This window comes from Hippocampus comes, unplaced genomic scaffold (assembly GCF_001891065.2).
Source record: "Hippocampus comes isolate QL1 unplaced genomic scaffold, H_comes_QL1_v1.1 scaffold261, whole genome shotgun sequence".
NCBI classification, from domain to species: Eukaryota; Metazoa; Chordata; class Actinopteri; order Syngnathiformes; family Syngnathidae; genus Hippocampus; species Hippocampus comes.
In genome coordinates, this window is record NW_017805824.1 from 6,221,628 (window position 1) to 6,232,396 (window position 10,769).

Below are 10,769 nucleotides of genomic sequence, written 5' to 3' on the forward strand. Positions count from 1 at the left end.
TAGTTGTGGCATTGTAGTTATCACGTCTGAAGTTTGAGGTTTGAATCTTAGCTTGTGAGGTGAAATGAAGACTTTTAAGTTTCTGTCTCAAAGTGACTTGCATTTGGCTCGGGACCATTTCTCCACCTCTCACCCAAATCAGCCAGGATAGGTTCCAGCTCACGCACAACCCCAATCAGGAGAAGCGGTATCGAGAATGAATGGATGGATGCAGCTTATTCTTACCACAATATACTGTCACTTGTTAAGATCATGCTACGTATATGGATGGACACCATGCCTCTGAGTGCTTTTTCCACTGAGCTGTCACTGATGGTTGAGGACCCCTCACCTCCCCAAAAAAATCTGACATCTCGGATATTGAAGCAGACAACCGAGAGGATCCAAACGTGTGATATCTTCTCCTGGATTTCCCCAGGGTGGTGGCTGAGCTTTCAGTGGATGACACTGCAGTGTGCTCTTTGGTAGTAAGACACTGCAGGATCTTTGTTTTATACCAAGAAGATATGGCGACCAAAAATCCTCACATTTTAGTTGTCATTTTTATTGATCATGTGATGAAAACGAAGACATTGGGACACCCAGTGCAGCCACTTGTATTCACAATCAAATCAAGTTCATGAGCAGTGAGCATAAACATACTTGTTCAATGAATGTTTAATGAGTACAACCAGGACAAATAGTAGAGACAAAGTATGGTTGGGACATGAACCTTTAACCATTCAACTAAAGGAAATTAGGTCAGCGCTGCTTGTTTTTTTTTTTTACTTTATAACATTGCACTGCCCCATAGTATTTTCATTCATGTTGATTTTGTTTTATTGTGTGGAGTATACAATACATTGGGCCTTTGATCGAATTGCATGCAATACCGAAACTTTTGAAAGCATGTTTCAAAGTCTACGATCATGTAAGGATTATAGAGACGCCCAATAAGTTTGAATGCACTCGGCGCATGCAAGTCAATGTTTAAACTGCATGCCAACACTTTAATTTGGCAATATTTGATTTCGTAGAGATGGAAATGCAATGACGGTTTTGCATTATGTCTTATTGGCCTGTTGTAGATGAAGGAAATGTTTAAATACTGACGCTCTGACATGTTTTTAGGCAACGGCGATGATGATTCAGTGCAATTGGTTTGATTCACATCATTTCCTTTGGGATAAAATGGTTTGTAGTTTGGTGAAACTTGGGGTTGGTATGATGATCAACTGTCACCACAAATAACAAATAACCCCCCCTCCCCCCTTCAAGGAGGTAATCATTTTTTGCATGGGACTACTTTAAGTGACCGGCACACAGTCCAGGGTGAACCCTGCCTCTTGTCCAAAGTCAGCTGGGATGGGATGGGGCCTTCCAACCCCATGCATGACCTAACACAAGGACTACATGAGGAATGTTCTGCTTGGTTTCATTTTGCTTTTGTAGAAATCCACTCCTAGAAATGCAACAATGGACATCAGCATTATTTGAGAGAGCTTCAACGTTTGCCACATTGCAATGGAGGAAGAAAGTGTGAAAAGTGGCAAGTCTGACTATTGCAGGGTGTAAATGAGAGGGTTATTGAGTGGTGCTTTATCATCTTTAATCCCTCCTTGACTGCTAAATGTGCACCCTCTGACAAGTGCTTTCTTTGTTCCTGTAATAATGAGATTCCACGTGTCCCTTATCAGCTCATCCTCTTTCCATTTTGAACCAATTCAGCTTTGGTCACATCACTCGCTTTGCTTCAAAAAGAAGAAAAAGACGGGGGGCGGCTCAAGTAATTGCATTTTCATAGTTAAACTGCATTATTGTAATTACTTTGTTTAAAGGGGAAATCAAACATTTTCTTTTCACTAATATGTTCCATGCGGCCCCACTAATCTAAGCATTAATATTGCGTTTGTGGAGTATGAATTACACAGCAAAATCCACCCATTTTTATCCGTCTAAGGAGGCGGCCATTTTGCCGTTTGCAGTCAACCGAAAATGACCTCACAGGTGCTCAGGGCTCAGGTAATGACCAATCACAACTCAGCCAAACTCAGAGAACAGAGCAGCGATGTTGTCATTCTCAGTTGACAGCAAGTGGCAAAATGGCTTTGACCTGAGATAGATAAATAATGGGCGGATTTTGCTGCTTAGTTCATATTCCACAAATGCAATATTACCGGTAATCAGAATGCATCAAAAAAATTTGACAGAAAAAATATAGATTTTTTTTGCCCCTAAAATTTTGAGGGTTCTTTTCGAATCAAATCTTCTTTTCAAAAATGTGTTATTTGTTTCACTTTTATTTTTTCGTCACTGTAGTTCATCCAATTTATGAGTCGTGGAAGCCAAACTGATTTTGTAGACCTCCTCAAAGTGTTGTTTGCTTGTTTGTTTGTTCATGTGTCCGGCTAGCATTTTGGATGTGAACCTTGACGCCTTCTCTTCAATAGGATCGGAACTCATGAAAGTGACCACGGCTACAGTCAATTAAAAAAGAAATGGATCATATAACAATCTGTAGTGCGGTTTGGGAAAAGTCGATTTAGAGTGGCATCAAAACAACTTAAAAAAAGAAACGGATGTTTTCTTGTCATATGGCCATTTGTGTTAGGTGATCATTTCCCCAGTTTATGCACTTATGGACAAATTTGGTGGTAAACTTTTGGTAAAGAAAAAAAAACCTCACAGTGATCACTGAAGTAACTGAATAAAAGCATTTACTGAAAATTGCTTTTAATTAAATCCAACACAATTCTAAGAATATATATATATATATATATATATATATATATATATATATATATATGTGACGGGGAATGTAAACAGATAAAACCATGGATTTTCATCATGCTCGTCTCAACTCCTCCCGACCCCACAGCTTTTGCTTCAATTTCCGCTAGGCTGTACCCCACTTTAACTGGCGGCCCATCAGCTGCTTCAGGAGTCCGATAAACTTGCCAAGCTTGCCAAGCTCAGTATGTTTTTTTCTTTCTTCTAGCATTGTAGTCAAAACAAAGGACTATATGATCCAGAAAAATGTAAATGTTTTTCAAAGGATTTGAAGAAATGTTTCGATTATTTTAAGAAATATAGACCTGAATAGTATACAGAGTGTATAACTTCCTTTCGGCACCACTGTAATAACCACTCGTTCCTGGCCTCACTATGGAATTAGCTGAATCCAAGATTGTTCTAATCATGCAATAGAAGAGCCTTTCCATCTACTGATTAAACACTTAGGCCAGACCTGGGCAAAGTACGGCCCAGGGGCTACAACCGGCACACCCACAGTCTCTGTCCGACCTTACTAGTGACCATGAATTCAAAGTAAAACGAAAAATACGCGATGCTTCCATTTTGATCGTTGTGCTTTTTACGTGCGCACGTGTAGACGCTCGTGCACGCAAGGTAGCAAGCAAAAGCTGTGACTATTCTGAAGTGCTGCTTAGCAACAAATGTCGTGACTTTAAGCGGCCCCTATTGCGATTGTTTTTTTACCAAAAAGAGGCAAGGATGACAACAATGATCCTAATGCGAGCAACATTCTTCTTTCCCTGCTGGGGTGAGGAAAGTGAGTCAAGTGGATTTAGTCAAGTCCCTACATTGCATAATGTGAACAGTTGAAAAAAAAAAAATTACCGGTAGTCTCCTTCGCCCAACTGAGGATGTCAAAACATGCCCTCCACTATTGTAAGGGACTCCTCCCAAACTGCACACACTCTCTTTGCCCAGCATACAATCAAGACGTAGGCTTTGCAGCAAGACCTGCACTGCAAGCTTCTGCAACGGCTTCTTCATTGAGCTGTCAGAGCCCTGCACACAATGGCCTGACATCAACATTACACAGTAAATGTCTCTCTCTTGGGGAAAGGAAATCTGTTCTGTCACCAAAGCAAATGTACAATGGACCTTTTCACACACTCCGGTACAAGAACTGCACTTGTGTCACTTTGCTGACACCCTGTTACATCCTAGTTATCGACTTTGTGTAAATCATGTGTATTGTGTTAACCAAACATCGGTTCGTGTTTGGTGGTCGTAATTATGAAGATACTTGCTTACTGTTCCAACAAAGAGCATTAACTCATAGCGTCAACTACAGTGTTGCACCTCAACAAGAAACACGTTGTAACATAATAGCCGGTGGTCTAGTTTTGTCTGCTTTTAAAATTTATTTTATATATATATCGCAGCTTGGTCTTGATGAAATTGCATTGTGCTCTCCTGTATAAGGTGTATACTGAAGAAGAACAAAGAGCTTGATTTGGATTCTAAATGTTCTGCTTTGTGGATTTGTGTGCTTCTCTAAAATTCAGCCCACAATCAGTGGTTTTGCATTTGGGACCGCAAATCCTTTCTTTTTGTTAAATATAACTGTCACAGTTTTCTTTAGCACTGTAAAACGTTTTTGTTGTTCTTTTGTTTGTTTTTTGGTCACTCAAATCTGTGATTCATTTTTGGGTGAATTCAAGTAAGTTCTATTATGGTCAATTTCTCATTCCTTTCAGAGGTTCAAGTTGTTGTTTCGATGTTCAGATGTTTTGCATTGAGGTTTTCTTATTTCTATTTTTCATTGTAAATGTAAAAGTTGTAATACAAATGGAATACAATATATCTGCAGTCTGGATTTTAGGAGAAAAAAAAAGCAATGCGGTTGTGTAAGGCATCACAGGCTTGATCCGTGTCTTAATTTGAAATGGAAAAATGAAATACAAAAGACCATACCCTCATTATTATTTTATGGTATTTTTGGATCAGAAGCGTGATGTCTTTGGAATATTAAACTGTTGGAAATTCGGAGCTATCGAGTCAATTTTTTTTCCCCGTTGTTGTTAAACAGACAGTGTAAAAGTTTATTTAAAAAAACACTATTACTTTGAATAATCACATCAACATCATTGAAAAAATGTAATTGTAGGTGAAGTAATCGCTAATTACAATTCATAGGGTGCGCTTCCCCTACAGTCGGCTGCCGTGTTTTGCCACCATCTCTCTGCTACGGATACTGGAAGGAGAAAAAAATTTAGTCAACGTAATTGCTCGCTCAACATCAAGACTAAAGCATGTGTAAGAATGTAAAGCATTTACTTTGTCACTTGACAGAATACTATCATTAAAGTTAATTTAGGAGACATCTCGAGAGATCAATTTTTCTTAAAATAAAACATTTATTCAAATGCTCTTATAAACATGTACTTTTCTAAGTTTCCGCATCAAATAGTTCCAGATAACTGTCCAAAATGATTTAATTTTCACGGTAGCTTGACAAGTGGATGCATTTTCAGAACTCGATGTCAAACATCACACTTCATAAAACATTTCTTTCAGTGAGAGTGGCTATGAAAAAGCGCCAATGTTTGTTTTTCTTATGAGGGAACAAAAAGGGCACTGTGACTTGGAATTCAACCTTAATTTTCATGTTTTTTTTTATTTTCCTATGATTTTAGGAAAACCCCTAGGCAGGGTTCAAATAAAGTCAGGGTCCTGTCCTGTCCTCTGCGTCTAACACCTTAATCAAGACTCGGCAGCTAAAATTGTACCTCCGGTGGCCCATTTCAAGGTATTGATATTGTAAAGTTTGATAAATATCTGGTGTACCCAATTTTGTGTCTAGTCTTGAATTTGCCAAAATAACACCCCTGATCAATTTTACGACACGGCACCATGTGACGTCAAGGCGTAGACTAGGCCGTCCCTTCTGCCCACCGGTTGCTATTGATACAGCAGATCGCTTCCCTATATATGTATATCTGTCTTTTTCACGAGGCGACCCAAATAAGCCATCGTAGCAAAGGTCTTTCCAAACAAAATAAAACAAAAAAACGCCACTGCAAGACTGCACGTCAGCGCCACCCGCTTCCGCATTCCAAGAATGAGGAGTCCCAGAATCCACCCGGCCGGTTATATGGAACGTTCACGGCCAACTCAGATATTGACTCTGGAAAATTGCAAAAATGACTCAGATTCGATAAATGTCCGAGAAAATGTCACGTTGAATTGGGGAGACAACCGTACCAAGTCGGCTTTCAACGCCGATATGTCAGAACTTTGCCTCTTGCAAGGGAGTATGGTTGTGTGCATTAGCTGTAATGGCGTCTCGGCAAATAGGTACCACGAGCAATTATAAGATTGCTTTAATACAACCAGTGTGACCCAAATGGATGCAGTTGTTCTGACCAACAGAGGAAAAGTTTAAGAAAAAAATTGCTAAGTTTCTTTGGCACTTGAAAGATCTCAAAGTCACAAAGGAAAAAGAGGCTGGAACCAAACAAGTCTGATCATATTGAAATGATACTTCATGGCAAAATAACAAATTCACAACTTTCTCCCGAGAGAGACTGAAGCACAGGCCTAATGGGCGAAACACCATCTTTGACTATATCCTGTGCACAAAATGATGTCTCTTGGGACAACCTCTCTTTGATATTGGTCATTCCTGGATGGCCTGAGTAGGGGCTAATATAAAAAACTGTGAATTTTCCATAACACTATAATTCATTTTCTCTTGATGACAAAGCATATGTTTTGTAAGTTTGTTTGTTTTCTTCCTAAACTAAGTTTTTTACCTGCCTGAGAGAATCTATGACATTACCTTTGAAGCATAGAGTGTGGAAGCGAAGAGAATCTATACATGCCCACACTGCAAATATGCCGGTGTTATTTCAACCCCTGTGGTGTTAATTTCAACACTAGACAAGTGTCTACTGTACCCATCCACAGTTCCATTGGCTGGCAACCAGTTCAGGGTGAACCCCGCCTACTGCCTGAAGACAGCTGGGATAGGCTCCAGCACGCCCGCGACTCTTGTGAGAATAAGTGGATTAGAAATTAGAAAACCGCCGTATGTCCCATGATTAAAGGTAACGTTGACTCAGATCCTGTGGTAATCAGAATCAGAATCAGCTTTATTGGCTAAGTATGTTGAACACACAAGGAATTTGTCTCCGGTAGTACAGGCTACATTAGTATCATCATAAACAAGGACATGACAAATAAGTATGGAAGGACATTCCGTAATGTAAGGCTACCGTTGTGGTACTGTTGTGCGAAGATTCCCGTTAAATAGCAATAGTATTTACTTGAGCCCAAGTTTTAGCACACCCACTGGCCATCAGATTCCCAAGAGATGTTCATACATTGTTTTGTTTTGTTTTTCTGTCATAGGAGAAGGAGGAGCCACTCCTTTTCTTAGCGGTGTGAACAAAGCAGCTATATTCGTATACAGTGATCCAACTCCCGCGAGGCACGCAGGACGAAGTGACATTTTGTCTTCCGTCTGAATGTAGCATTAGGCTACATTCTTAAGAAATTTGAAATCTCCAGTCACCACTCTGTACCATAGGAACTTCAATAACTAACCTCATTAATTTATTATTAATTTTATGATATCAAATATTATATTATTCATTATTGTTATTATTTTTGTTGATGTAGTTAGTTATTTCCCAATTCATAAAATATTTCTTGTTCACTAAGTCTGTGGGGATTTGGAAACTGATGTAAGTTTAGACATTATGCATCGTATGCACACTTATTAACTCTTCTGAGGTTTGTCTTAACAGATCAAAGTGCCTTCTCTTCAAATCGAAAATAATGAGGAGGGAAAGAGAGGGAAATTCCCCAAAACAGAACAGGCATGCCAGTCTTTTAACATCAGATATAGCTTCTATTTCAAGGACAATCTGTTGTGTTTGGAAAATATGGAACACATACTGAGATGGAGGCCAGCATAAAATCGCCTGGGATCTGCTACAAAGGTATGAGATGTTATTTTGGGGACAAAAATACATTTTTGTGGTAAAAAAAAAAAAAATTTACATGGTGATCTCACCTTTGCAGTCTTTATTCTGGCACCCCCTCCTCACTTGGACGTTCCCTTGGTTTCCATGGAAACAAGGAATCTACTCCTCCTGGCTCCTTTCAAAGTGCTGCAGCCTTACAGCAGTTTGAACCAGTTCCTGCCACACTTTTCCTAGATTGCAGCACTGTCATATTAAATTCATATATTAGCATACACTTCACATGGCGATCTTTCAGGCACATAAAGTAATAAATAGAACCATCTGAACATCACTAATAATTTGAATACCAAACATGCCCGTGTCCCTCATGGAACAGTTCACATTCACTGAATAAAATCCTCCAGCACTAAACTCTGTGTGTGAAGCCAAAGCTTTTGAAGTCTTAAAAAAAAAGAAAAAAAAAAGCCTGATTTAAATTTCATGAACTGTGTGCGTTAAAAGCAGGACTTTTATTTTTGTGATTTTTTTCACTTTCAGTCCCAATAACAAGTCCCTCTTTTTTTTTTCTTTTTTCTTTTTTTTTTTTTTTTTACAAAAACATAGATAAGTGCAATTTTTTTTTTTTAGGTATATTTTTAAAGGCGGAGAGTGTATTTAAGACAACTTTCTATCATTGCCTAAATCATACCAACTCCCATCAGTGACCGTTCCAAGACAGGAAAGTCATGTAAAAATGTCAGATGAATCCAGTCATATTGATCATTCCATACAGAAGCTTGCTAGAGTTCATCAACCCAAACTCTCGAATAAATTGAAGGAGTGATGGGCATCTTGCAAAATTTAGATTGGCGTGATATAAGTGATGCATATCTGCCTATACTGTATGTGAAGACTGTATAAGAAGACAGATCACAAAGAAGTGGAAAACATTCAGTATACACTAACCCAAAACATTGGCACTGCAACAAAACTTCAGTTCACACCTTGCCCCTACAGCATTGAAGGAGAATTATTCCCACATGTATCATCGATCTTGGTAACAACTGGCTTTACGGGGAACTAATAGAACAACCTTTGCTTTGAAACAGCTCCTCCGAGATTTATTGAACCAGACTGTAGTGCGGCATACAATAATACCGAAATGCAAAGTGGCTCACGATGACCCGTGGTTCTTCAAGTCAGCACCCAAACACCTAACAAAGTAAACTTTATTCAGATTTTCTTGCATCATCCAACTAAGCCACCAGCTGCTTTGCTTACTTTCTTCAATGACTACAACAGAGCTTTGATATACTGTAACCCCTTGTCCAGCCATCTCTGATTTACTGAGTGCAATGTGTGTGGGAGGTTGGGCAGAGGCATGCACATCAAATATTCACAGAGGATTTTCCAGTGCATGGAATTTGCTGCTGATTCTTGGCTGCTCGTGTATATTTGCTTTCATGTACATTTCCCAAAAGGGGATTTTATGAATTTCTGAGATGATACAATATATAAGTGAAGGTGAAGTAGGCTGCAGGGTAAATGAGGCTGGACCTCATAACACAAGGGAGTATCGGTACTTGGCCAATGAAGGTTATTCTCATATATATATACACATATAAAATAAAGCTAAATGGTTAGTTAATTACTTTTCCAACAAAATTAGGAAAATTTTCATGGTGGCAGTTAAGTAACATTTGTTTCTTTCTTCAACAATTCTTTCTTCAAAATGTTTTAGAGCTGTCAGCCCGAGACTGCTTCGACAGTATGAGTTTTCAAGTTTAGCTTGTTCTTTTATTTCTTTCTAACTCACTGTCAGTTTCCTTTCTCTGTTCCACAAAAAGAAGTTTCTTGCAGAGCTGTGCCCTCGCACGTCCCTAATTCTTGGTGTCGTACACTTTTATCTTCTGTTTCAAGGCACCGTAGGCAGACAGTGAAGAACAAAGCGGTGAGATCAATGAATTTAGTGACCGGATTGTCAAAGTGCTCAACCTTTGCCACTGGAAAAGAGCTGAACAATTTTCTTTTTGTCTCCATTAAAAGAAGACAATGTCAAAGTTGCAGGGACACACACAAATTTTTAAGTTCTCACAATGTCCAACCTTTCGGCATTTGCTAGTTGATTTTGTGCGGACAATCGCATTAGTGTCCTGTTCTGCTGCATCGGTGTTGACTTGCTATGTTTACTAATGCATGGTAATGCTATTAGTTCACCCTGTCACTGCTTTGAGGGGTCTATAACCCACAGGATAATTTGCACACTAATAGAGGTCGCTGACACCGGTATAGTCAATGCACCTGTCAACACTGCAAATATTTGGCGGAGTGCCACACTCACTTTGACACGAACCATAGATAGCTTTTCCTCAAAAGCAATATAAACTATTGTTTGTCATTGGTGGTATGTGTGCAGATTATTAGTGATGATTTACTGTTGGTCTCTGTCTTTCAATTTTGTTTCAGTAAAAACGTCTGTACTTAAAACGATTTCACAAATTGAGATTAGCAAAAATCTCACTTGTCTATCAGTATATGACAAATGACTTGTAGAAAGCTGGGCCACAAAAGGGTCAATTGTATCTATGGAAAATATGCATGAACCATGTTGGACATGGAGCTGTGTGATTCAGAGAAAGTAAAGAAAATGGTATGATGTGCTTTTTAAACATACATTGGACATGATCTATTCCATGAAATTATTTGTTCCAGGCTCAGAAGACAGTTGTCATCCTTAAAATCCATTTTTTCCCCACTGTTTTTTTTTTTTTTTTTTTTTTTTTTTTTTGCAGAACAAAATAATTCTGTGACCTGTTTTAAGTGTTTCATCTCTGCAGTTCATCGATTGGATGCAATAGTTGATAAAAGGCAAAAGGATTGCAAAATGCTCTGATTTAAATGTTGGCACTGTTGTGACATAGGATGGTGACTCAATATTCAAGTACACGACCACTTCGTGGTTGCAACACATCCACTCAACTCAGGAAAAATGACTGCCGGCGACAAGGCACGGTGTCGACAACTTTGCATTAGCTGCCAATCTCAGAGGAATTGGAAATAAACTGCTCC